Source organism: Marmota monax, unplaced genomic scaffold, assembly GCF_021218885.2.
Source record: "Marmota monax isolate L192 unplaced genomic scaffold, Marmota_monax_Labrador192_F-V1.1 WCK01_AAM20220418_F8-fsc00007, whole genome shotgun sequence".
Taxonomy (NCBI): Eukaryota; Metazoa; Chordata; class Mammalia; order Rodentia; family Sciuridae; genus Marmota; species Marmota monax.
In genome coordinates this window covers 24,290,929-24,317,264 of record NW_026692781.1, presented here as the reverse complement: position 1 = coordinate 24,317,264, position 26,336 = coordinate 24,290,929, and the positions used below count along the sequence as shown (strand labels likewise).

At 39.3% G+C, this 26,336-nt stretch overlaps 1 long non-coding RNA gene across 2 annotated transcripts in view; it reads right to left on the bottom strand.

The window, feature by feature from the left end:
* LOC131424280 (uncharacterized) overlaps positions 1 to 26,336 on the bottom strand; it is a 139,433-nt gene that overhangs the window by 71,971 nt on the left and 41,126 nt on the right. For both annotated transcript variants that reach the window (XR_009227046.1, XR_009227045.1), the window contains exons 3-4: positions 9,908 to 10,051; positions 1,023 to 1,106 (exon numbers count right to left, since the gene is read on the bottom strand). This is a non-coding gene — a long non-coding RNA (uncharacterized LOC131424280). The remainder of the gene's footprint in view (positions 1 to 1,022; positions 1,107 to 9,907; positions 10,052 to 26,336) is intronic.

The window sequence follows — 26,336 nt, the reverse complement described above, 5'->3', positions numbered from 1 at the left end:
CTGGCAAGCCACATTCTCCAATTCATGCTACTCTTCTCAGCATTGCTAAAGCTAATCAAAGCCCAAGCTCCATACCTCCTCAGACCAGAATAAAAGACAAGTAAGTCAGAGCAATGAGAGGGCAACCACCAGGGACCTTCCTGTGGGGAAAAATGATTCAGGGCTGTCCCTTCTCAAACAAATTCACATCCAACGCCAGTCAAGAACACATGGGAAGAAAGGAGAAGGCATTGGACTGGGGTTTCACTTGCACAAAGTTGGGTTTGGTTTGTAGTCACAAAGATGTATGACAAGATTGAATATTAAAGCTAAATCTCAATTTTTGTAATCATGAATTGGCATCTTTTTTCCTCCTCATTATCATTATTGCAATTATCAATGTTATCATTATTGCAATACTTGTTTTATTCTTAAAAATGCATTATTGTTTTTATTTCAATAGTCTGATTTAGAGCAAATCACTTAACCACTCTGAAGCTCCATGTCATCTATAAAAAATGGGAACAATGATAGTGTTCACCTCAGGAATTTCTATAAGGATAAAATGAGGTAAGTTATTTCAAACACTGAACACAAAAAAACTAATCAATAAAACATTATAGTAATTATTGGTGGCAATAGCAATTTTTGAGGTAATAATATCATTATATGATTGAACCCCAAAATCTAGGTTCTGAATCTGCCTAGCTCAGGGCCAGACCTCAAGCCATAGTGATTTCACCATGTCATGCCAATCAGTCAGCAGGTACCTCTCTCTCTTAGACATCTTTGTCAAGTCATTAGCTAAGGACTTTAAAAAGCTTTTATATTTTTTAAAATAAAGCCACTAATATTAGTCCATTGTAAATTTAAGGTAAGTTTATTTCTAGGTATAAAATTGAATAAATGGATGAACGATGCTATTACCAGATAGATAGATAGATAGATAGATAGATAGATAGATAGATAGATAGATGATAGATAGGTAGAAAGAAAGAAAGAAAGAAAATCAATAGTGAATGCCAGGCATTGGTGGCACATACCTGTAATCCCAGCAACTTGAGAGGCTGAGGCAGGAAGCTTCAAGTGAGTTCAAGGCCAGGCTGGACAACATAGAGAACGCCCATCTCAGAAAAAAGAAAAAAAAAAAGTGGGGGGGGGGGCAAGAATATAATTTGAATGCTTTGGGGTTACCATGGCAACTTTCCCTCATCAACAAATATTTATTGAATGCTCATTACATGCCAGACATTTTACTAAATGCAGAGGATTCAGAAGTTCGCAAGGCCAAGCACGAGCCTTCAAACACAGAGAGATTGTCCAGGATATTAGCCACAGGGCTATAATATATCTATGTAGGTGACCCATACGATGCATTCCTCTCCCACTATATAAATCCCTTATGTTCCTCCAAGAACTAGCATCAAATGATCGCTAGACCTAACCCTCCAGGGTATAAATCATTCCCCACATTTTGGAGATCATGTATTCAGGTTTTTGCCAGATGCCATTCATCACTGCCCTGCAGCAGGAAATTTATGAAAGGACATTCTGGGTCACAGACTCTTAGTTCTGACAATCACTTAACAGGTCATCTAGGCCACTCTCGCTTCCAATGTGGGAATGCTCCCATTAGTATGTCTGAGAAGTGTTCTTCCAGCTTCAGAGAAATACCTGTACCTGCAAAAACACATCTTTCTTTAAAAAAAATAGATTTTCCCAGATGGCATCACACTAATTACTTGGAATGACTTGCCCTTAGTGAACATATTGTCATAAAATGATAAATTCCCTAGGGCTGGCATTTATCATTTCCTGTACTATGGTCACAGACCTCACTGGGCTTCCTCGGTCAACTCCACTAAGCAAATACAATTAGATCTATGACATTTGAAAATGCAGCGTGATTATGATCATCATTTGAAAGAAAATGAGATGAAAGACTACTCAAAAAAAAAATTGAAAAGCAACAAAAACAAATCCATAAATCCAGCCTCTATCCAATCTAAATGATACTTAAAATAATTCATATGTAAATCATTAACTAAATTAAAGAAATAGCACTTAGAAAATTTTAACTCTTAATTTAAGTTCAATCAAGGGAGAGAAGAGGTTGAAAAAAATGCTCAATTAAAGCAATTGGCAGATATTTGTTAGGATCACAGAATTCCAAGATAAGCCTAATTGCTCCTCCTGCCCACGCTAGACCATCTCTAAATTCCACATTATCAAAACCTCTAGCAAAGAGTCTTAAGTAAGAAAATCCGGGGGTGGGGTTAAACAAACTGTGATTTCACTTTAAAAGAAATCTCCAGGGGCACTTTAAAAGATAGTCTCTATCCTGTCAGAACAAATACGAGTTCTACAAGCCTTTAGTTTGTATTATGAGAAAGTATTTAATTTTTATCACTTCATTTGAATTTCTATCCATTTACTCACAGTCTTGATAAGGTAGATAATGATTAGGCCAAACATAAATATAAATGTACTTTCTCAAGTGTAAGAAGTTATTACCTTTTTACATTTAATTTTGCATTTTAACATGCAATGCAGACATTCAAACACCAGAGGACAGTGTGTGAAAGAAAACGAAGTTCCATTGCTATTCATCTAATTCAATTCATTTACTTAGTGAATCAAAGTAAAATCTTAATTTTAAGTGCTTTTCCCCCAAAGACATTTTATGTCATTGCATGCTTCAGAAACTAAAAGTAGTGGTTGATAGAAATGCGAATCATGAGACCAACTAATCAAGTTAATTTGAATCATAATGGAAATTAGAAAGATTAATTTCATAAGCAATCATTAATAATGGAAGCTCTCTTGTACGAATAATCAAAGCTTTAAGTATTATATGATAATTAATTCATTAATATGGGTTACATATTTTAAAATAGCTCAACTCTTTCTTGCTTTGGTGTGCTTATTAATAGCAATCCTGAGGGAAGAAAAGCCAAAATGTTTCTTTATAGAGGTTTTTCATATGTGTTTTTAAATGGGCAAGAGGAAAAGTTGAATTATGCAACAAATAGATTTGCTCATTGGTAACTTTCCTTCAACCATGGACCATGTCAATTGTCAGAAGATGTCAATTGTCAGCTTTTTGCACAAGAGTGGAGAATTATACTCCTGACAAAGAGATGGCCTAAGGTGGAGGATTAATTACAGATTGAGTATCCCTAATCTAAAACTCTGAAGTCCTAAATGTTCCAAAATCCAAAATTTTTGAGAGTTGATACAATGCCACGAGTGGAAAATTCCACACCTGCTTCATATCATAGGTCCAAGTATAAATGCAGGTGCACTAAAAATGTATGAAATTCCCCTCAGGCTTTATGTATACAGTGTATATGAAACATTAATGAAGCTTGTTGTTTAGACTTGGATCTCATCCTCAAGACATCTCATTATGTATATGCAAATATTTTAAAGTTTAAAAATATCTGAAATCCAAAACACTTCTGGTCCCAGATGTTTTGAATAAGGGATACAAAGCCAGTATATTATTTTATTGTCCAACATTTAAACTAATATGCATCTGATTTGGGGCTTGATTTAGAAGTGGTCTTGCATGCTCTTGCCAGTGACTACAGTTTACATTCAAAATTTAACTGAATAGCTCTATTTATCATTTGCAGTGTCTCTAGACTTTTCCCATATTCAAACTCATATGCAAAACACTTGCTATTGTTAGTCATCTATGCAAAAACCGAATGGACTTGGAACATACTCTCAAACATTACTTCTTTTTGTTTTATGGAATATTTCCATATTCTAATTAAAGAATTATGAAAATAACTTCAGTTTTTTGATGTGATCTCTAAAATACAATGTTTTCCTATAATATATTGAAAGGATACTTTATTCAAAACTTTTTTTTTTTAGGTAAAAGATCTGACCTTGTTTTCTACATTTCCTTCTTCCATTTTGCTAAGTTTTCCAGGTAATCTGGATTTGTTCGGGTCTTGATGATAACCCTGATTATAATATTTGACGTCTATAACTCTGAATGAAGCCTAGTAGAGTTGACTCCCTCAAGGGAGTAAAGAAGAAAATGATAAACGTATTCAGATATCACAGGTCTTGGCAGAGCAGGTAAGAAGCTTGGAATGTACTGTAACTACAACAGAAAGTCACTAGAAGGTTTTAAGCAGGGGAATGGTTTGACTTGATTACCCGTATCACTGACAAGGAGGCAAGATTAGAGGTTAATGAAGAGACGGGAGGTGGCTGGACTGAGGCTGTGGCAGTAGAAATGATATGAAGCAGACAGACTTAGGATGTATTTGATGGTTTAAAGCTGACAGGGACTTCTTAGTTGTAGGGTGTGAGTAAAAGAACAGCATCAGAAGGGCTTCTAGCTGGGCCCAGTGGCACATCCCTGCAATCCCAGTGACTTGGGGGGCTGGGACAGAAGGAAGGATGGCAGGTTTGAGGTCACCTGGGCAACTTTAAGAGACCCCGTCTCAAATAAAACAAAATAAAAAGGGTTGAGGATATAGTTAAGTGGTAAAGCACTTGCATTATATGCATGAGGCCCTGGGTTTATCCCTAGTACCATGAAAATTTTAAAAATAAAATGAATTCTAGGCTTTTGGCTGAGAAACCTGGTGATGGAGAGGTTTGATTGAGAACCAGGTTTGCTCAGGGTGAGCAATTGGTCACAGAAAATGTGAAGAAATCATTAAATACACAAGTAAAAAGTTAAATTAGTAGCCAGTATGGGAATCTGAAGCTCAAAGAAGAGGTCAGAGCTGGATAGCTAGATAAAGGTCCTCATGAAACTTGTCAACTAATGGGAGGAGGAGGGTAGTAAGCAAATAATATAGTATAAGTAATGCAAATAAACAATATAAATAGTATAGTATAAATTACAGCTGTCTTGGTAAAGACAGTGCAGTAGGAGGGGAGTCATATTTAAACTGAGGGATTCAAGATGGAGCCTCTTTGAGAAGCAAAAGCTCTAGAAACCAGTGGCTTCTTTAGATACATCATATTTAAGGACTAGTTATCTTAGGTTACAAACAGGACCTTTACCTATAAAGTGATAATTGCTCAGGGAAATAGATCCATAATCATGTATATCTTCTAATTCATAGCAGGATCTTAGACCACTTTCTCACCAATTACAAAGATCATCCTTTATAAATATTGTATGGAGCATATGCTCCCACAGTGGATTATGACCAAAGAGATAAGCATTTCTTGTCAACTCTTCTTTTCTCTTGTTTGTAACTCTTTGTGGTTAAAAAAGAAAAAAAGGAGGGGGGGGAGACGATATCACTGAATAAGGAATGAAATATATTTAAGTAGCCTGTCTTATGTACTTAACCTAATCCCCCTTCTACACATCTCAAAATTTTTTCTTTTTCACTCTGAATACTGATTATTATCATAAATTAAAGCTAATATGTCAAAATTTACTTTCGATTTTTATGCTTGCTTTGGGAGAATTAAGCAAAGCTCTTACTCTGTGATCATATTGATCACAAAGAACAGCACATGTGGCAGGAATTATAAAAAACAATTTGCCAATCCTTATCTGCCACAGAATTCATTACCAGGGTTTTTTTTCCCCCTTCCCACTCAGAAATTATGAATGTATACACACACACACAAAAAAAAAAAACATGCATGTGTATGCATTCATGTATTAATTTACACTGTCCCTAGAAACTGTCACAAAGAAACAAGGAGAACCGTAAAAATGTTGGGCATGTAGTTTTTTTTTACTGAGTTGATTGAAGTAACTTTTTTGTAGTCTCAGACTCTAGTAAAGTTACTTGGGTGCTGCTTAGCTGGTAAACAAATCCTTTTTTCATTTATTGATTAGTTCCTAACCCATAAAATTGGACCGTGTAAGATTTCTTTCTTTTCTACTGCAATGGATTATACCCTAGCTCTGGACTAGATCCCTTTCCACTTGGCCTCAGGCTTCCCCTCTCTGTTTGATCTGCAGCGTCCAGAGCCTTTCTGACACAATACTTCCTGTCCAACTCCATCGAATTGAGTTTTCAGGATGACTTGCCTCAACTACATCATGTCCCTACTGAAAAAAATGATGGTTTGCTGATTCTTCATAAAATCCAAACTCCCAAATGTGACTCCAGCTGATATCTCATTCTTCTACACACAGACCCTGCAATCCAAGGAAAGCTACCCACCATCACTGAGCCTGATTGGAGAACTTTGCCTCCACGTCTTTGGAAGTGTTAGGCTTCCTTTAAGGTTCACCTCAGATGCAGTCTTCCAAATGATCTCCTTGATCAACAATTTTTGAAAAATACCTTACCTTTTCTGTAACTACTAGTAGTTAGCCTACAAAGCAACAACGATCAGGTGCCATGTGCTCCTGCGTTATAGATCCTGCAGAGCTGTTTTTTTGTTTGTTTGTTTGTTTGCTTGCTTGCTTGTTTTTGTAATGCCTTTGTTCAATTGCTCTGTTCCCAAGGTAGTGTCCAACACACAGTAGTTGGTCCACAAATTATTGTTAAACCAAAATATAAAGATGTCTGAAATCTTAGTAGTGAACATCAGTATTAACCCCCCAATCTAAGAAATAACTGGGTTTGTTGTTGGTGGTGGTTGTTTATTTGTTTTTATTTTTTGGTACCAAGGATTGAATCCAGGTGCACTTAACCACACCCCCAACCCTTTTTTGTATTTTATTTAGAGACAGGGTCTCACTGAATTGCTTAGGGCCTCACCTGTTGCTGAGGCTGGCTTTGAAATCATGATCCTCCTACCTCAGCTTCCTGAGCTGCTGGGATTACATGCATGTAACAACTCTCCGAGCAAATAACTATTTTTATGTTATTTATATGGACAGAATGACCCTTTATCTTTCCTCTTTCAATATGTCTCATTAATTAAAATATCATGGTGGTTTAAAATATCCTTGAGGTTTTCCTCAAGAACTAACTTCTTCTTATTTCCCATTCTTTATGCTGTGAATTTTCACATTATTGTCTGTTTTGTACATTCCAGGAAAACAAGCAGCCTATCTGTTTTAATTTTTTTTTAAAAAAAAAAGAACTCTGCATGGGAGGATTTTAGAGCACCTCACCCAGCCCTGGCCCCCATTATACCAATGATAGGCAGTACGAGCACAGAGACCTGCTTGTGGGTCCCTGGGCGATCTGCTTCTGCCTACTGCAATACAGGACTTGAGCTGCAATAGGAATTTACCCCAGTTTTCTTAAGAGTCTCTAGCCAATATTATCCATGACATTTTTGAAAGGCTTAAGTGTAATAGACAGAAGTTAACTAGCATCTAGTCATGTCACTTCAGCAAAATCGGGTTAGTAGACCCATGGCCAGCAGGCTTGAAATGTTTACACGAGAGATTTCTCCGTCTGTGTGCCTTTTAGTGCTTTTCACAAAGGATTACTGGTGTCCTATTTATTCAAAGTGAAACCACAGCCTGAGGTTCTGGTAGTAGCCTGTGATCTCCCCCACCCCACCTCCTTCTGTTGGTTACCCTTCCTCCCTTCTTCCCTGTTCCCTCTGTCTGTCACCAGTTAGTGCCACACCACTCCAATTCCATGCAACTACCAATCCCATCATGCCCAGCAGGAAGCAAAGTTCAGACACTCTCCAGTGTTCTTATTTTTCTACAGAGATTACAGGGCTTGTGTGGTAAGAAGGTATAATAAACGAAACAACAATCTAAGTTTGTGAATTTTGAGAACAAGAGATTAAAAACAGTATCCTAGAGGGAAAAAAATTATTGCAATTGTATCAGGCCTTGAAAAAGAGATTGCCATTGTTATGGTGAGTATTGGGTAGCTTGACTCAGGGGACCAACAGGACAGATTCCTGAAGGATTGTAGACTTTCAGTCAAATGAGTACAATCTTTAGATTTTCAAATCTCTCTTTTGCGGTGAGTCCCTTACCTTCTGGGCTCCCACTGCCTTTGTTATTGACACAGCTGTGGGGTTCTCCACGCAGAAAAGGATCTCTGAAGCTTGCTCCAGGCCATGGTCCCTCCACCCACACACTTTCATAAAACATTCAGAATTCTCTGCTCAATTATATGTGCATATACCTCTGCACAGTAACTGTCCTAACCAGATGGCACCTCAAATAACCTCAATGGTGCTATTATGACAGACTGGGGACAAGGCACAGCAGGGGGCGGGGGCCAGCCAGGATTGTGTAAGTGGGTTTTGGCAATAGAGTTCTGGCCTGTCTTGAAGCCAAGAGTGATTATTACTACTTATGATTGCTATCATTTATTAAACTCCCACCAGGTGCCAGCTGCTTTATATATGAAATAATGATGAGAGGTAACATTTAATGAGTTGCTTATTATATGCTAGGTACTATTATGGATTCATTACGTATATTTCCCTAACCAAACCCTCAACTACCCTAAGGGGTAGATTCTAATTCTTTAACATGAGGAAACTAGGGTGCAGACAGGTTCTATAACCTGCCAAGGGCACACCAGGTAAATAATGGAGCTGGAACACAACCTGGAAGCCCGACTCTAACAGCTACACCCTTGACCATTGTGTTCCATTATCTGCATTCTTCATCGGGTTTTAGTCATTATAACAACTCCACTTTCCTACCCAGTTCACAGATGAGGGAACTGAGGTTCAAAGATAGTCACTAATACAGCTAGTAGCTGGGGTTCTCCCCAGCCACAGGACTCCAAGTCTTGGCTCCTGGCTGCTATAGAGCTCTATTAACCCAGAAACTTCAGTGGCTGCGTGGTGTTGAGCATGAGTAACATGCAGATTTTCCTCAAGAACTACCTTCTTCTTATTTCCCATTCTTTATTCCCTTTCTGTCTCTGAATTCTCATTGAGACCCATCTCCCCTTTCTACTCTCCCTCAACCCTCCCATCATAAGCCTCTCCTTTATCTCCTTCCCTGGGGGTGGGGGGTGGTTATAAGGGAGCTAACATTATCCCTTGTGGTTTTTCATAGTCTAATATAGTACTTTAGAATGCTGGTCTCAGCTGCTGAAAATGCAAATCGTAAGCCCCAGACATAGTGGTTCTGGTGGGTAGAGCTGGGCGAGAACCAGGGGTCTGTATTTTCAGTAAGCATGATTCAGATGAAGGTATTTAGCTGTATTTACTCTTGTTCCAGTGTGTCACTGTCCCCTGGCAATAGGTTTACATCATGGGGAGGTTTTTTTCAAGTGGAAATTTTGGGCCAGGGTAAATGAGATATTATAGAACTGAAAGGTTTTGTTTTCATCTTCTGCTATTATGTAGGCAGAATTTATGTAGAGATTTTATTTATATAGACTTTAAAGCAAAGGTCTTTCCAATACTCTTGTGTTAAATTTAAAGACTTGCTCTTAAAAAAAAAAAAGAACAAAATTAAAACCTCAGATTTACTGCCACAAAACTTACTAAACCACAATTTTCTCCTTTTTGGTCATTGAATATATTCATACATCACACATGTGACATAAAAAGTGCTGGAGTTCATCTAGTTGTGCTGTTGATTTAAATCAGGCTTATTTTCCAGGTATTTCTCTTAGGATGACATAGAATTTTAAAGTCACAATTTCTTTACCAATGCTGTACAGGTTGTGTTTTGAACAAATTGAGCATATTTCTTTGAACATCCTTCCTATAATATTCAACACGAGGAGGCTAAACTCCTGATGATCAGAAAAATTTATAGAAGAAAAATATAAAGAAATATATAGAGAAAATAAAGAAATGATTCTTAAGGCTAAGGAGGTTGGACATTAAGCATTTTGAACTGTTAGACATACAAAGGATGAAGAGAATCACCCCAGGGGACTTAACAATGGGCAAGGACAGGCCATGGTGTCATAAATAAATTAAGCTAGAATAAATACTAATGTATATACCCTGCCTCTTTTATTTTAAGAGTGCAGAGCTTTCTGGCAAAATTCTGACTAGTAATAAATTCCCTTTGCTACCATGGTGACCTTACCATTTAAAATGTGCAGTTATTTTTTTCAGCCAACTTTGGATAATGTTCTGAAGGTTTTATCTGAACTTCTTTCCCAGTTACTCCTCTGGTTGACATTTGCATAGTCATTTGCATAATGTTATTCCTGATAAAAGCTCTGGTTCTCTGAAGAAGAAAATTAGCAATTATTATTTTGCCACAGAATGAATGATAGCATAGGATGTTAGTTACCAACCTCGTTTAAAAACTTTTGAAACAGGGCAAAAAAATAATATGAAGACATATAGGATTAAAAAATTACCATCCCATCAAACTCAGCCCAGGCTTCTCATTCAGTGATTAAGGGTGTCCGTGGAAGGTCTGGAGGGAGGGGTAGATGGGCCAAGTTGTCAGTTGCTAGCAAGGCAAGGAGAAGAGGCAAATTATTCCAAGCAAACCATTTAATGAGGGCTTTGTTAGCATGGAGGGCTGCAGAGCTGGATGACAGCTGGCACTTAAGAGTCTCATCATTAAGGCAACATAATTCTGTCCATCTGCAAGCTCGGAAAAGGGGGCAGTAATGGTTCACTCTAGCCCAGAGCCACACTTAGCTTTAATTATGACTTTCCCTTATTGAAAGACACCATCTACATATATATGCTGCTTACACCCATGGGGGCACCATTTTGGTTTCAAGCTAAGAAAGAATGTTTTATAATCGCAACACTTCTTTTAAATGCTCCACATCTTCTCGCAGCCATTAGGGAAAGCCTGTTCCTGAGAAAGAAGTGCCCAGCTGCGCTTCCTCCCCAGGGTCTGGTGACAACACATCAAGTCACATCATTAGCAGGATGCCACAGACGGTGGAGTGAGCAGGAGGGCTTCCAGCAAAAGCTCAACCGAGTTGTCTCACACATCCAAAATATTAAACAACCTCAGCAGCCCCAGGGGTTTGAAAAGGCAAGGGTCACAACACTGATTTATTTGTGGGATAATAGCAACCCTTTAATAAGAGGACCCCTAAAATATATTCAAATTTTGTCTTGAAGTTATAGAGCCCTCAGAAAATTAAAAAAAAAAAAAACAAACACTGTAATTTCATTACCCAGAGATAAATAATAATACCCTTAGAATGATGGTCTTTATCCTATATTATTTGTTTTTATATCTGTGTATATGCGTGTGTGTTTGTGTTTGCATATGTGTGTAAGAGTGTGTGTATTTATGTTTGTTGATTGTGATACTGGCCTATAATCTCATTTTTCCTCATTATAATATTCTGCCAATACATGTTCCATGTTGTTCAACATTTGACTCTACAACATTATATAACATTATTTGTTTTTCTTACAACATAATTCTAATGGCTATCTAGTATTTCACTTTAAGAGTATACTGTCTTCTTTATTTCATTGTGGGGAGGGGGCAGTGCTGGGGATTGAACCCAGGTCCTCTTGTATGCTAGGTAAGCATTCTGCCACTGAGATACATCCCCAGCCCTGTACTGTCTTTTATTCAATCTGTCTCGTAACATTGGACTTTTAGATTTTTTCAGTTATTTTTGCTATTATGCAAATACTTTCTTTTTTTCTTTTGAATGCAAAGTTTTTTGTTCATTTTGCTTTTATTGGAGCATAACAGTTATATATATCATACGAGTTTAATTTACTTCATTTCAGTCCTCAGTGCCCCGCCCCCTTTCCCGACTCCACTTTCCTTTATTCTACTGGTCTTCCTTTCACTCATTTATTTTTTTTATTTTATTTTTTAAAGAGAGAGAGAGAGAGAGAGAGAGAATTTTTTTAATTTTTTTTTTTTTTAGTTTTCATCGGACACAACATCTTTGTTTGTATGTGGTGCTAAGGATCGAATCCGGGCCGCATGCATGCCAGGCAAGCCGCTACCACTTGAGCCACATCCCCAGCCCTCTCATTTATTTTTAATTAGTGCTTTATAGATACACATAAGGGAGGATTTCACTGTGTTGTGTTTTTGCATGCACATACATAAGTGTAGTTTTCATTCTGCATTTCCTCTGCTTCCGTGCCCTCCTCTCCTCCCTCTCAATCTCCTTCTACTCCATTGATCTTCCCTATATCTTTATGATATCAATCCCCTCCACTGTCTTTTCCCCCCTACTTTATTCTAGTTCTGCATATGAGAGAGAGAATTCAACCCTTAACTTTCTGAGTCTGGCTTACTTCACTTGCCATGATATTCTCCAGTTCCATCCACTTACTGGCAAATGGCATAATTTCTTTTCTTATGGTTGAACAAAACTCCATTGTGTAATAGTACACATTTTCATATTCCATTCATCTATGGGTGGTCACCTGAACTGGTTTCATATCCTGACTATAGAGAGTTGCATTGCTATAAACATTGATGTGGCTATATCAGTAGAGTATGCTGATTTTATTTCTTTTAGATAAATACTGTGGAGTGGGATAGTTGGGTCATATGGTAGTTCCATTCCTAGTTCTTTGAGAAGTCTCCATACCATTTTCCACAGTGGCTGTGCTAATTTTCAGTCCCACCAACAATGTAACAGAGTTCCTTTTCCCCCACATCCTCACTAGCATTTATTATTATCTGAATTCTTGATAATTGCCATTCTGACTGCAGTGAAATGAAATCTCAGTGAAGTTTTGATTTGCATTTCCCTGATTGCTAAGGATGTTGAACATTTTTTCAAATATTTGTGGGCCATTTGTGCTTCTTCATTTGAGAATTGTCTAGTTATTTTGCCCATTTATTGATTGGGTTATTTTCTTGGTACAAATCCTTTCCTAAACATAAAAAGAAGTGATCAAACATCTATATAATAGTCATATTTGTAGTAGTTCATTGACAGAAGAGATTTCTAGAAGCAAAAACTACTATTAATTTGGTAATGCTTTTCAATGGATTTGTATTTTATTGATCACAATAGCATCAACACATTGACCATCAGTCATAATATACATGGAACAATTTCAGTACCCATAAAATTCCCTCACAGTCTGTAAAGTCACAGAGACTCTGTGGGGGTCTTCAGCCCACAGGTGGAAAAGATTTAGTTTTAAAACTCATCTGGGAGGGATGTACTAGGTGTCAGTACAGAGAAGCGGGTATTAACATTTCTTCATATATTAGAACCACGGAGACATCAGTCCCTTAGTATAGAAGGTAGGTATGGATTTGTCAGTGATCTTGGTTTATGTGATGTTTAAGCAAATTCCACAAGCCTCAGAGTTAGAAGTTGCCATTTCAAATTGCATATGTTTGACATAAAGGTCCTGTGAAAGAAGGAAAAGGGGAAGTAGACGTTTAGCCGTGCTCAGTCGAGTGCTCCATTGCTGTGGCCCTGTATGTCATCAGAGCCCAGGCTTCTGTTTGTGTTAACAGGTGATATTCAAGACCAATGTAGTACAAAAAAAAAAAAAAAAAAACTAGAATTTTCATTCACTAGAAAAATTCATCTATAACCAACTTTAAAAAGAAAAAAAAAGAAACATAGGAAAAGAAATAAACTAGTCTCACAGCATAAGGCAAACTCTTAACCCATGTCTTCACTCTTCCTTCCAAAAGCCAAGGAGCAATCAGAAGATAGAAAAAAGCAGAGTTTGAAGAAGGTAAACCACACCTCTGTTTTATTTGTCCACATTAAAAAGAAAAAAAAAAAACAGATCAATACATGTTTTTTGAGGTTTTAGCTCATTTCTTGCAATTTTACTATTTAAAATTCAAAAGGTGAAATATGGCTATTTCAGCAGGTAGCCATTTGTAGACAGACAATAAAAATTCAATACTTGTCCAAACCTACTCAAATGAATGAAACAAACTGTATAAATATCTTCCATAATCACCCAAAGTAGAGAGCCTATAAAATTTCGTCATGTTTTTTTTTTAAACAGGAATAGGATATAACTCATAAAAACAATTTTAAGAATTCAACTTTAAATAGAATACATTTTCAAAAACATGGAAATAAACACATAAAACTATGCTCAGCATCATTGCATTTACTTTTGGTTATATCATGGTAAACCGGGTGTCAGCTGATACCTCTTAGCCTTAAGATTTAGATAAAATTGTTTTTGCTCCTTTCCAAATCCCATAAGGAGTTTGAAGCCATCTTCACAGTTTCTGCTCATTCTGGGGTGTACTTTGCCACAGTCACTTTTGATGACAGATTTCCTCTTCTGTTAAACACAATCTCACACAAAGGTCACCACCTGTGGTTCCTTCCTTCCCCACACTGAGCCTGATGTGGAATTCAGCCATTTCTATTTTCTCCAAACACTCACTTGATGCATTAGGGTGGGAGGGAAGACAACACGGATTTGGAGTGACCAGAGGGCTTATGTATCAACAACACAAGTTCAAATGAAGTTGTTTATGGAAGTCCTTTGACTGTCCTGCTATAGGAAGTTCTTATATTTAACTGCCCTGCAGTTGTGCTCTTTTCTCATTTACTCTCTTTTCTCCCCTCTCTTCTCTTCCCAAAGCTGCTGTTTCAGTCAGCTCCCCCTCCCCCATGTGATGAAAAGACTTGACCAGAACAATTGTAGAGGAGGAAAGCTTTTTTGAGGGCTCACGGTTTCAGAGGTCTCAGTCTATGACAGCAGGCTGTATTCCTCGGAGCCTGAGGTGAGAAAGAACAACAAGGCAGAAGAGTGTAGCAGAGGGAAGCAGCTTCTCATGATGATCAGGAAGCGGAGAGAGACTCCACTCACCAGCTACAAAATATATACCCCAAAGCCATGCCCTCAATGACCCACTTCCTCTATCCACACCCACCTGCCTCAAGTTACCACTCAGTTAATCCCATCCAAAGATTAATTCATTAATTGGGTAAAGGTTCTCACCATCCAATCATCTCCCCTCTGAACCTTCTTGCACTGTCTCACATATAAGCTTTTGGGGGACAGGTCATATCCAAACCATACCAGCCAACAGTCCTGCTCATTTCACAAGGAGGACAATTTCACTGTCTTCATTCTAAATGTACCCTGGAGCCTTATTGTCTTCTGGATGAGAGACTTACTAAGCACTTTCTTAAATAACTACCACTACAATTTCATTCTCTCTGTGTGTGTGGGTGTGTGTGGGTGTGTGTGGGTGTGTGAGATGTATACATGCACAGATAGTCTGGTAAATATTAAAGTTGTCTTATTATATAAACTTACTTTCATAGTCAGAGAACATTATTTAAAGTGCATATTTTGCAATAAAGGCTTCATGGGCTTTTTTCTCTTCAGTGCTCTGGAAACTGTTGGCAAAATTGCTTGGGGAAGGGCCATTATTAGACTGAATGTAAAATGACAGTAATAAACACTGGTTATTTGCCATAATTCCCTAATGTCAAGAGGACTGAACTCTTACAGGTTTCTTTCTTCTCCTTCAGAGGTATTTTACTCAAAGTTCCTAAAGGTGTTAGATGTGGTTATTTCTGCCAAATTACATTCCAAATGGTTGAGATGGGGTCTGGACTAAAAATAGGATCCTTCAAAGAAATGGCTTTCAAAAAAGAAAACCCATGCACATGTTCTCACATATTCCAAACCATATGTCATAGGCACTTTTGGTTACTCACACATCAGCCATTTTCCCTCCCACTTTTTAAGAGATGACAGCAGAGCCCTGCTTCAATCCTGAGGGTATGCCTCTTCCACATGATTCAATGTGGTACAATTTTCCTTGCCAGTGCAGTTCAGCATGGGTCAGCAATCTGGTACTAGCCAAGAAACCATGAGGAAATATCTGCTCAGGGTCTTGGAAAGTGGTTCTTTTACTTTGAAGAGAAAAAGAGCCCAAAGAAGAGAGAGCCTTTCCTCTGCTGGATGTTTTCATGTCTGCACATGACACCTGGAGATGCAGCAGCCTTCTTGTGACTAAGAGTACAGCAAGCTAGAGGTTGAAACTGACAGGGCAAAATGGCAACATGGAAACAAAAACTTCTGCATCCTGGATGACATTCGTTTACTTCTGAGTTGACCAACCTCGGCACTTATTTTTTTCTAAGAGAAAATAATTGTTTTCTTTAAGCCAGTTGAGTTTGGATTTTCTTTCTTTCTTTTCTTTTCTTTTTTTTTTTGGGGGGGGGGTTCTCCTGCCAAAGTCATCCTGATATGCTGTGTTCAAGCCCACTGACTAACACTCAACCTCTTTAAACACTGTTTCACACTTTTGCAGTGCAAGTCACTATCTCAGAGGGTCTCATTTCCATCTATGTGCTTAAAGACACATAGCCTCATTCACAACCATAGCTCTGTGTTTATATTGCCTTTCTGGCAATTAATAGCAGCTATTTCTGCTCAGAAAAAAAAATTAGTACTGGACACTATGGTTTTGATTTGTTTTTTCTTCATTATACCAAAGAGTCTTGGGAAGCAGAAGGGTCTATATCTGTGATAAGGAGGTCACATCACCCGGATGGCTCCTCTTCACCCAGAAGTGAATTTATGGGGAAAGGAAACTCCAAGGCAATCAGGAGTCCACAGTTAGATGAAGGTCACTAGCAGCCTTTGTTTATTCTGTCTCCTGTATGATGATCTAAATTTGGGTTGAATATAACAGAAGGACATTTTATACAAAATTGACAAATAGGCCATGGTACATACATAAAAGACTGAATTGTTTCAAAAGAGCCTCTATTACCACCCGTTCTTGCTGTACAGCCCCAGGGGTTTCCGGCTGAGTAACGCAGCTTTGTCGTGTCATGTTCATGCTGGTTTATAATATCTATCTCTCTAGCAACCATGGGGTGGGTGTGGCTAGAAGCCCCCATCATGGAGTCACAGTGACAGAAGGCAGCCTTCTCTGCCTCACAACAGCTGGGTCCCAACCTCTCTCTTGTGGCATGAGCCATGTCGTCTCTTTACTATTAATCAAAAATATTGTATGTTTTAAAGTTTAATTTTCACTTACAAATAATGAAAAAATATGATTCACCCACATTATTTATAAGCCATTATCCTCCCAAATATACAGAAGAAAACAATCTTATGGATTATTTACATATCTCTCAGCTCATCTTCCAAAGGCCAAAATTTGGGAGAGCAATTTTAATGTGTGTCCTGTTATTCTTTGTTCCTAGGTCTCCATTTCAAATCATTGGCATTAATCCAATTTAAGGCTCAGCAACTGGTGGTGTGAACTTAAGCAAGCAACTTAAGCTCTTTAAGCCTTGATATCCTAGTAAAATTAGATAATTTTATTGCCAAGGGTCGGTGAGATAAGGTGCAGTAAGTGAAGTTGGCTTAACGTTTGGCAAGAAGCAAGTGATCAATAAATGTTAACTATTGTGTGATAAGTCATTGTCACTAACAATTCTGCAAAAGTTTGGCAAACGAAACATAAATTTGGTTTTGTCATAGTCTCCTTTACCTTACTTAACCATAACATAAAGATGAAATTCATCCTCGTGTTGAAGAACTAAATTAAAACTCATGCTTAGTCTCTAAGCACTAGATTTGGCAAGACAGAATTTTCATACGATAAAGCTTTAGATTAAAAGGTTATGTCAAAATACTTGCCGGATTCAGAAAATTAAAGCAAGCATTTTCTTTGATAGTTTCAACAATGCTTCCTTTTCTTGTGCCAAGAAAGACAATGGAGAGACAAGGAAACCAGAAGTTCCCACAGTTTCACTCTCTCCTAAATACTGTCCAACCTAGAGATGAAATTAATTCCACAAGGGGGAGACAGGTTCATGCTGAATTTCCTCGGGAAAAGCCAAAAAAGAAAAACCAGAATAAAAATAAAACTAAGATTCTGTTCAAGGACTTCTTGAAATTTCCAAAGACATTTTTAAGGTGAGTCGTTTTGTAAAGGAGGTTAGTTTGTTTTCTTTTCCTTTACATCTCACCTTCTCATGGGCCGTTAGAGGAAAGGGTTCTGTGTAGATGAACACAGAAATTGCACCTGGCTCCCAAGTAGACCTTTTACCAAAGACCACAGCCATCTTCCAACATGGCCTGTGACTCCCCTAGTCCCTTCAATCTACTCTTTTGGCTGGCAACCAGCTTCCAGTCCTCTCTGTCACCACCCATTCTTCAGGTCTTCTCTTGTGTGTGTTTTCCACCACTCACTGTGGGCTCCCAACTGGCAAAACGAATGAGGAGACCCAGAGCATGGGAGGTGGAGGAGAGACTCGAATGCCAGGAGATGAGCAGTGACACCAGTCGTGGCTCCCACGTTTGGCCTGTCTCCCCAACAGCTGAAAGTTGCTTTGTTTCTGCATGTCAGAGTGGGCCTCCCCAACATGGGGAAGGATCTGTTTTTGGTTCATTCCCACAGTTCCCAGAAAGCTGCCTGCTACAAGCCACTGCAGCGTATGCCTCTCTCTACAGAAGAACAAGATCGTGTCTCCAGGAAGAATCTTCCTGACCACTTCCTACCCGTGGGACTTTGCCTCAGTCTCACTGTCTGTTATGTGGGCATGATAACAATCTGCAGAGCATCATAGGATTAAACAAGGTCAGGCAAGTTAGTGAATTTTAAATTATGCCTTGAGGAGCCTGAGGGTCTGGAGGACATATCTAAGAGACCACTATGGAAATGTGGAGGGGGGATCCAGGAAGCAGATACCTCTCTCTCTCTCTCTCTCTCTCTCTCTCTCTCTCTCTTTCACACACACACACACACACACACACACATACTTCAATCAGAATGAATAGCTGGTTGGCCTTGCACAGAAGAGCTTGACCCTCTCTGCCTGAGTATCCTCCTCTTCTTCATGTGTTCCCTATCCATGTGCTTTAGGGCTGAGGTTTCTAACCACTAATCTTATGCGCCATTTTTAAACCGGGCTTCCCCAAAGCTGCACTGAGGTTTAGGTCCCCCAGTATCATGCCCACACTGCCCCCACCCCTAAGGGCAGCTCTACTTTCATCTGTGTTTTATAATATAATGTCAAGCTAGGAAACATTAGGGAGGGCCTGCTGCTTTCTGACAATCTGAGAAACCCCTGACAGAGGGCATCTGTAAACACTCAGACAAGCAGCAGAGATGGGGCATTATGCCCAAAAGGCACAGGGACTGTGAGCAAGTATTGGGTGGGTCAGGGGCTGCCTCGACTGCACTCGCCTGGCTAGCACAGAGGCTCTAAATACTTCTCAATAGTCAGCATTTGCCAATCTCCTGAGACTGTTCTTTCTTGGCTTCTGCCAGCTTCAACTAGAAGGAAGCTGTTAGGGTTGAGCCAGAATATCACAAGTAGTGGCGGCGGCAGCATAAGGAAGGGCAGATGCAGAAGCCCTCGCAAGTGCAAAGGGCAGCTGCCCCCCACAGCCAGCCCTGATTCTGAAAGTGCATACAGCCAGCTGGTGTGAATGGTGGATGCCACTGTGCCATGTGAATGACAAAGAAGACATGGCACTCATATATGCCACATGTTACCAGGAGAGTGTCTAGATCAGTGGGTACGACTTAGTACAGTAAAACCTACCCTATTCTTATTGAGTAGCAATTTGTTTTATTTTTTGCCTCTTCTATTTGTAAGTTTTCTGTGGTTTATTTAAATTTGACTTAAAAATACATCACAATAGCCAAAAAGCATAAACAAACCAAGGTGTCCATCAACGGATGAATGGATGAACAAAATGGGATAAATACATGCAATGGGATATTGTTCATCTTTTAAAAAGAAGGAAATCTGACATGGTACAGAATGGATGAACCTTGAAGACATTATGCTAAGAGAATAAGGCAGAAACAAAAGAACACATACAGGATGATTCCACTTATATTCAGTCCTAGAGTCATCAGATTTATAAGAGACAGAAAGTAGATGGTGGTTGCTAGGGTCTGAGCGGGGGAAGAATGGGATGTTAGTGTTTAATTGTTGCAGTTGCAGTTTAGGAAGATGGTGAACATTCTGGAAATGGATGATGGTGATAGCTGCACAATGATGTGAACCATACATTTAAAAGTGACTAAAATGGCAAACTTTATGTTATATGTATTTTACCAAAATACATTTTTAATATTTAATTATGAAATATTTCAAACATACAAAACAGTTCATAATTTTAACAGCCACTTGTGTAAACTCCTGGGTTTAACTAATGCTTACAGTTTGCCACGATTCCGTCTTCCTCCTTCTCTTTTTATCCTTCTCCTTTTCCTCCTCCTCCTTCCTCCCCTTCCTGCTCTTCTCCCTCCTCCTCCTCCTCCTCCTTTTTTGTTTGTTTTTAAGTCCTGGGATTGAACCCAGGAGCACTCTATTACTGAACTACATCCCCAGCCTTTTGTCTTTCTTTTTTTCTTTCTTTTTGAGACAGGGTCTCACTAGATTGCCCCGGCTGTCCTCAGACTTGTGATTCCCCTGTCTTCACCTCCTGAGTTGCTGGGATTATAGGCATGCTCCATCGCTCCTGGCTTCTTTTCCTTTTTCTTTCTTTCTTGCCATTTATTTATTTATTTATTTAATTTTAGGAAGTAAATCATCCCAGATGCAGCTACACCTTCTCTACTCACTCTATCCATTTCACTCCCTCTCTCTCCTCCTTCCCATTATATTTTAGCATTTTACTATATAATAACATATAATAGTTTTTATGTGATATTTAAATCAGGCAAAGGATAAAGTGTTTGGATCCCGACATTTTTGAAGCTTCTTCCACATCGACCTATGTAATCCATTCATTTTTTTAAATTGTTCTAATTAGTTATACATGACGGTAGAATGCATTTTGACACATTATACATAAATGGAGGATAACTTCTCATTCTTCTGATTGTACATGATGTAGAATTACACAAGTCATAGCACATAGGGTAATAATATCTGATTCATTCTACTATCATTCCTACCCACATACCTGCTCCCCTCCTTTCACTCCCCTCTGTCTAGTCCAAAATACCTCTATTTTCCCCTCCTCCCTTATTGTAGATTAGAATCGCATATCAGAGAAAACATTCAGCCTTTTAAGCCATTAATTTTTAACTCCAGAGTCTTATTCCATCATTTGAATCCCTCACTAAATCAATCTTTAGGTTGCTTCCACTTTTTGTCTATTACTGCCACTGTGGCAGAGAATACCCTAGGCATGTCACCTGGTATTCGTATAAGTTATTCTGGTGCACAGTCCTGACATGGAACTTCTGGTTGTAGGAGATGCACATTTTCCTCTCCATTGGAGATTGTCAAGTTGATCTCCAAAGTATACAGTCTGAATTCCCATCTTCACTGAAAAAGATCTCTCATTTCTGCCCTACCATTACCAAACTATTTTTAAAAAATTTTTCCACCAGACTAATGAGTATGAAATAATATCTCATTATGAGGTTAATCTGCATTTCTCCTCAATTAATGAGATTAAGCATGTTTTCACAAGTTTACCAGATAGTCTAGATTCTCCTTTGATAACTCACTTACTTCCTATACTGTAATTTCCAGAAAGGCAAGTACAACCAGTATTATTCATAGTCATATACTCATTACCCAGCACAGTGCCTGGCACATAATAGGTAGGCACATTTGCTGCTGAATGACAAAATGAACTTCCTGGCACTCTGATAGGCGCTAGGTAAATGGTTATTTTTAAAATTATAAAATTTGTAAAAAAAAAAAAAGTTGGTGAAGAGTGTTACTGTCAGGCACATACTGCACACCTACAATCCAGGGTACTCAGAAGGCTGAGGCAGGAAGATGGCCAAGTGTGAGGCTAGCCTGGGTAACATAGCAAGATCCTATCTCAAAAAGGGCTGAGGTTGTGGCTTAGTGGTAGGATGACTCTGAGATCAATCCCCAGTACACCATGCACGCGTATACACACACACACACACACACACACACTGTAATGATAATGGGTGCCATAATTTCTCCTGACTTTGGAGTTCATGGAGGTTAAATAATTTCCCCAGGACACACAGTTAATAAGTGATGGAACCCGGACTCAAACCCTGGCCTATCTTCATGCTAGAATGTCCCCCGTTCCCTCAGAACTCAGCCAGAAGACAGAAGAACAATGAACCAATGCAGTAAGGATCCTTAATGCTGTTACAGATTCTTTGTTTTAACTTAGTTATTTTATCTTGATTAAATCTCCCAAGAAAATAAAAATGTGTTTCAAAGTCTAAAAGCACATTTGCCTTTGGAAAACATCAAAGGATTTTATTAATCTGGAGCCCCTATATCAGAAGGAAATAAATACTCTCCTATTGGAAACAAAAGCTGGTGCCAGCTGGTGCTGCTTCCAGATCGTTTATATCTGCAGCCCATACTTCTCACACACAGTGTAACCTTACACACCCAACTGCCTATGACATAGCTCTTCTTGATGTCCCAAAGGCATCTCGATCTTGCCTCTGCAAAACTGAACTTCAGTCACCACCTCCCCCAAATCTGTTCCACCCCCAGCCTTCCCAACCCAGTTGATGACAGCTCCATCCTTCCAGTTGCTCAGATCAAAAAACCGAGGAATCATTTTCCCTACGCTCTCTCCCAGCTCATAGCTATCTCCTCAGCCAACCAGGATGGCTCTGCCTTCACAATATGAAAGCACCCTCAAGCTCAGGCTCTCCACTGTACTGCTCAGCTCCCCTCACCTTTGACTCTGGCCCCTGTTTTGTTTTTTGACCATTTGTCTACTCATAACACAGCAGTCTGGGATCCTCTTAAAATCCAAATCTTGTGTTTCCTCTGCTCAAAAGCCTACAATGGCATTCCATTGCGTTTGGTCTAAAAACTGGAGTCCTGGTAGCAGTGCACACCTGTGATCCCAGCTACTCGGGAGGCTGAGGCAGGAGGATCACTTGAGCCCAGGAGCTGGGGACCAGCCTGGGTAACATAGTGAGAACCTGTCTCTAAAAAAGAGGAAAGAAAGGAAAGAAGGAAGGGAGGGAGGGAGGGAGGGAGGAAGGAAGGAAGGAAGGAAGGAAGGAAGGAAGGAAGGAAGGAAGGGGTGAGCCAGAGTCCTTAACATGACCACTGGCCCACATGATCTAGTTCCCTGTTCATTCCAGGAGCTCATTTCCTCTGCTCCTCCCCGACACGGTCCTCTTCAGCCACACTGGCCTCCCTGCTTCCTCTGCACATTCCAGGAGAATCCTGCTTTGGGGCCTTCAAAACAGCATGAGAGCTGATCCCCAGATAGTCACATGGCTCCTTCTCTCCTCCCTCAAGTGTTTGGCAAGATCTCACTTTTCCAAGAAGCCCATTCTAAGCACCTACTCAAAGACAATTTGACTCCTGCTCTGTCCTAACTGTATACTCCCAGACCCCTGCTCTAATTTCTCTCTTTTCCTCATCATTAATCATATTTCAGCATGATATATCTTAATACTATGTATTTAATTAATAATGCCCATCTCCCTTGATGAAATATAAGCTCCTATGGGCAGGAATAATTTTTTATTTATTTTCTGATGTATCTCAGGCAACTAGAACAGCATCTGGCATAAATTTAGCATCCCATCTATTTGGGCATTTCCTCTCATCTCTTTCTAAGAAAAAAAAATCTTCAGGTTCTTGTTTGTTTTGGGTACTAGGATAGAACCCCGGCATGCTTTACCACTGGGTTGTATCCCCAGTTCTTTTGATTTTTTTTTTTTAATTTTGAGAGAGGTACTCACTAAGTTGCTGAGGGTTTTACTAAGATGTTAAGGCTGGAACTTCAGATCCTCTCTGGATCCTTCTGCCTCAGCCTCCTGAGTCTCTGGGGTTATAGGAATATGCTGCCATGCCCAGCAAAACTCAGTTTTGATGGAGAGAATAAACTAGTCCTAGAGGATGGATGAAAGACATTCCTTATTCATCACTCATAGTGTGCACGTGGCCCCACTTTGGGAATTTAAAGATTCCATTTCACAGACAGATGCAGCTGGGATGTCAATCTACCTTGGTTTGATCTGGCAGATGTAAAGGAGTTGGGCTCTATGAATGATCACCAGGCTGAGGGGGATGAAATGCTCTGCTACCTCAGGACCAGCTGTAGGGGCTTCTGGTGTAACTCAGCTGCAGAAGCCAGAAGGTAGGTGGCATATCTCAGGTTTATGTTTCATCCACAGCAGCCCTGTGCTTTGCCTGGGCATTGTCCCTAATGGCATTGTACCCAACTCTGTTAGAAAAAATGATTTTTCTGGCTTTCTAAGACACTCTGTCAACTATTTACTATACTTGAAGACATCCTTTTCTTCTTAAATTAACTAGAGTAAATTTAGATGTCTACTTCAAGAAATGTCACTGACACAGGCTTTTTTTTTTTTTTTCTCTCCCAACTACTTTTCTCCTTTGAGTGCTGTTTGGTAAAGATGTAATACCAGCGTTGTAGCAGCATCTTGTAGCCATGAGGTAACATAATGTGCTTGAAGAAGATTAAGACCCTGAGGTTAGTGTCACTGAGGACAATGTAAGTTATCAGATCAACCCTGAGATTCATGACCTTCAGACCTCTCACAACACGAAAATCAAGAGTCATAGAGATTTAGTAAATTGTTGGTATATTTTCTGGTACTTTTAGTTGAACACATGAAGTTGTAAGTTGCACTTAGTTCTTTAGTCCTATTAAAGATCTTCATGTACTCTTTTGTTTTTGACTGAGAAAAGTAAGGAACCGTATGCATGGCTTGGATGTGTGAGAATAGGACAGAGAGCTGGGTTTCTCTGCCTAATGGAATTAGGACTTGGCATTTCTGCTGACAGCTTGGAACAAGGGAGAAATGAGAGAGCTGAAAAAGTGAGAGGAGTGTCAGGTCACAGAAGGCAGGAAGAGGACACTTCTGCCTCATTCCTAGAGAGCTGGGAAGAGCACCATCACCTCCCTTCCTACAAGAAAAAGCTGAGTAAGGTCCAAAAATCATAATTTTCCTGAACCCAGCTGAAGTCACATGGAAAGCAGCTAATCCAAAATTTGAGGACAGGTACATCCAAAGAGATGGGTATACGCACTGGCTCAAGACAGAGCAAGGAGGGGACCCAGGGTATACTGCACACATTAAGAGGAATGCAGCCCAAGTGTTTGATGAATTGCTGAACACCAACAAAGTGGAAGGGGTTAGGGAAGAATTGAGTTACTTTAGATTAGGTAGAGAGGACTGAAGGGAGGGGAGGGGTATGGAGGTAGGAAGGATAATCAAATGAATCAGACATTATTACCCTAAGCACATATATAACTATACGACTGGTGAGATTCTATACCGTGTACAACCAGAAGAATGAGAAATTATACTCCATCTATGTATGATGCATCAAAGTTCATTAGAGGGCTGGGGTTGTAGCTCAGTGGCAGAACACTTTGCCTAGCCTGTGTGAAGCACTGGATTTGATCCTTAGCACCACATAAAAGTAACAAATAAAGTAAGCGCATTCTGTCTGTCTACAGTACAAAAACATTTAAGGCTGCAGATGTGGCTCAGTGGTTAAGCACCCTTGGGTTGAATCCTCAGTACCAAAATAATAAGTATAAAGTTTTTTTTTTTTTAAAGAGAGAGAGAGAGAGTGAGAGAGAGAGAGAATTTTTCAATATTTATTTTTTAGTTCTCAGCAGACACAACATCTTTATTTTATTTTTATGTGGTGCTGAGGATTGAACCCAGTGCCCTGCGCATGCTAGGCGAGCGCGCTACCGCTTGAGCCACATCCCCAGCCCCAAGTTTTGCTTTTTTTTAAGTGCATTCTAATGTCATGTATAAAAGATTAGAAAAAAAATCCACTGGTTTTTTGTATGTTTGTTTGTTTTATGAATTATCATTACTACAAGAGATATATTAAACACTTGTTCCACTGAAAGTACAGGAATGTCAAATCTCTGCATGGCTTACTAACAAATATGATCTCAATGCTATTAGTTCACTTTATGGGAAGTGAATAACATGTGTTCCTTATATTTGTTTAAATGGTATAAGATTCAGCTTGGACAAGAGTTCTAGCACTGCTCTGTAGAACGTAGTTTCTTACAAATTACCTATAGTCAGGATTTTATTTGATTTAGGTCCACTTTTCAAAAACAGGTACCTTAAAATTAACTTGTTTTCCTCTGTAAGTTTAAAAAGAGAGAGAAGCCAGACACAGTGGTGTGTGCCTACAGTCCCAGCAACTTGGGAGGCTGAAGCAAGCTTGAGATCAGACTGGGCAACTCAGCAAGGCCCTGTCTCAAAATAGTCAATAAAAAGTTCTAAGGATGTAGCTCAGTGATGGAGTGCTCCTGAGTTCAATTCCAGTACTATAAAAAAGCAAACAAATATAAATAAACAGAGAAGAAGAAGTTTGGTCAAATTGGTTTGGAAAATGGCCCAGCATTTTCCCTTGGTGTTCACCATGCACATCAGCATCCTGGACACCACCAGAATCTTCCAGTAAGAAAGCTCGTTTGACTGTATTGTAGTAGAACATGAGCCCCATGTGGGCTGGAATTAGGTCTGTTTTGCTCAGTGCCCCCACAGTTCCAGTGACAGGAAGGCACTCGCTTAACTTTTTGAGTGAAGTCAGTATTTCCCACACTTTATATGAGCAGAGAACACTTTCTCACTGTAACATCTGTTT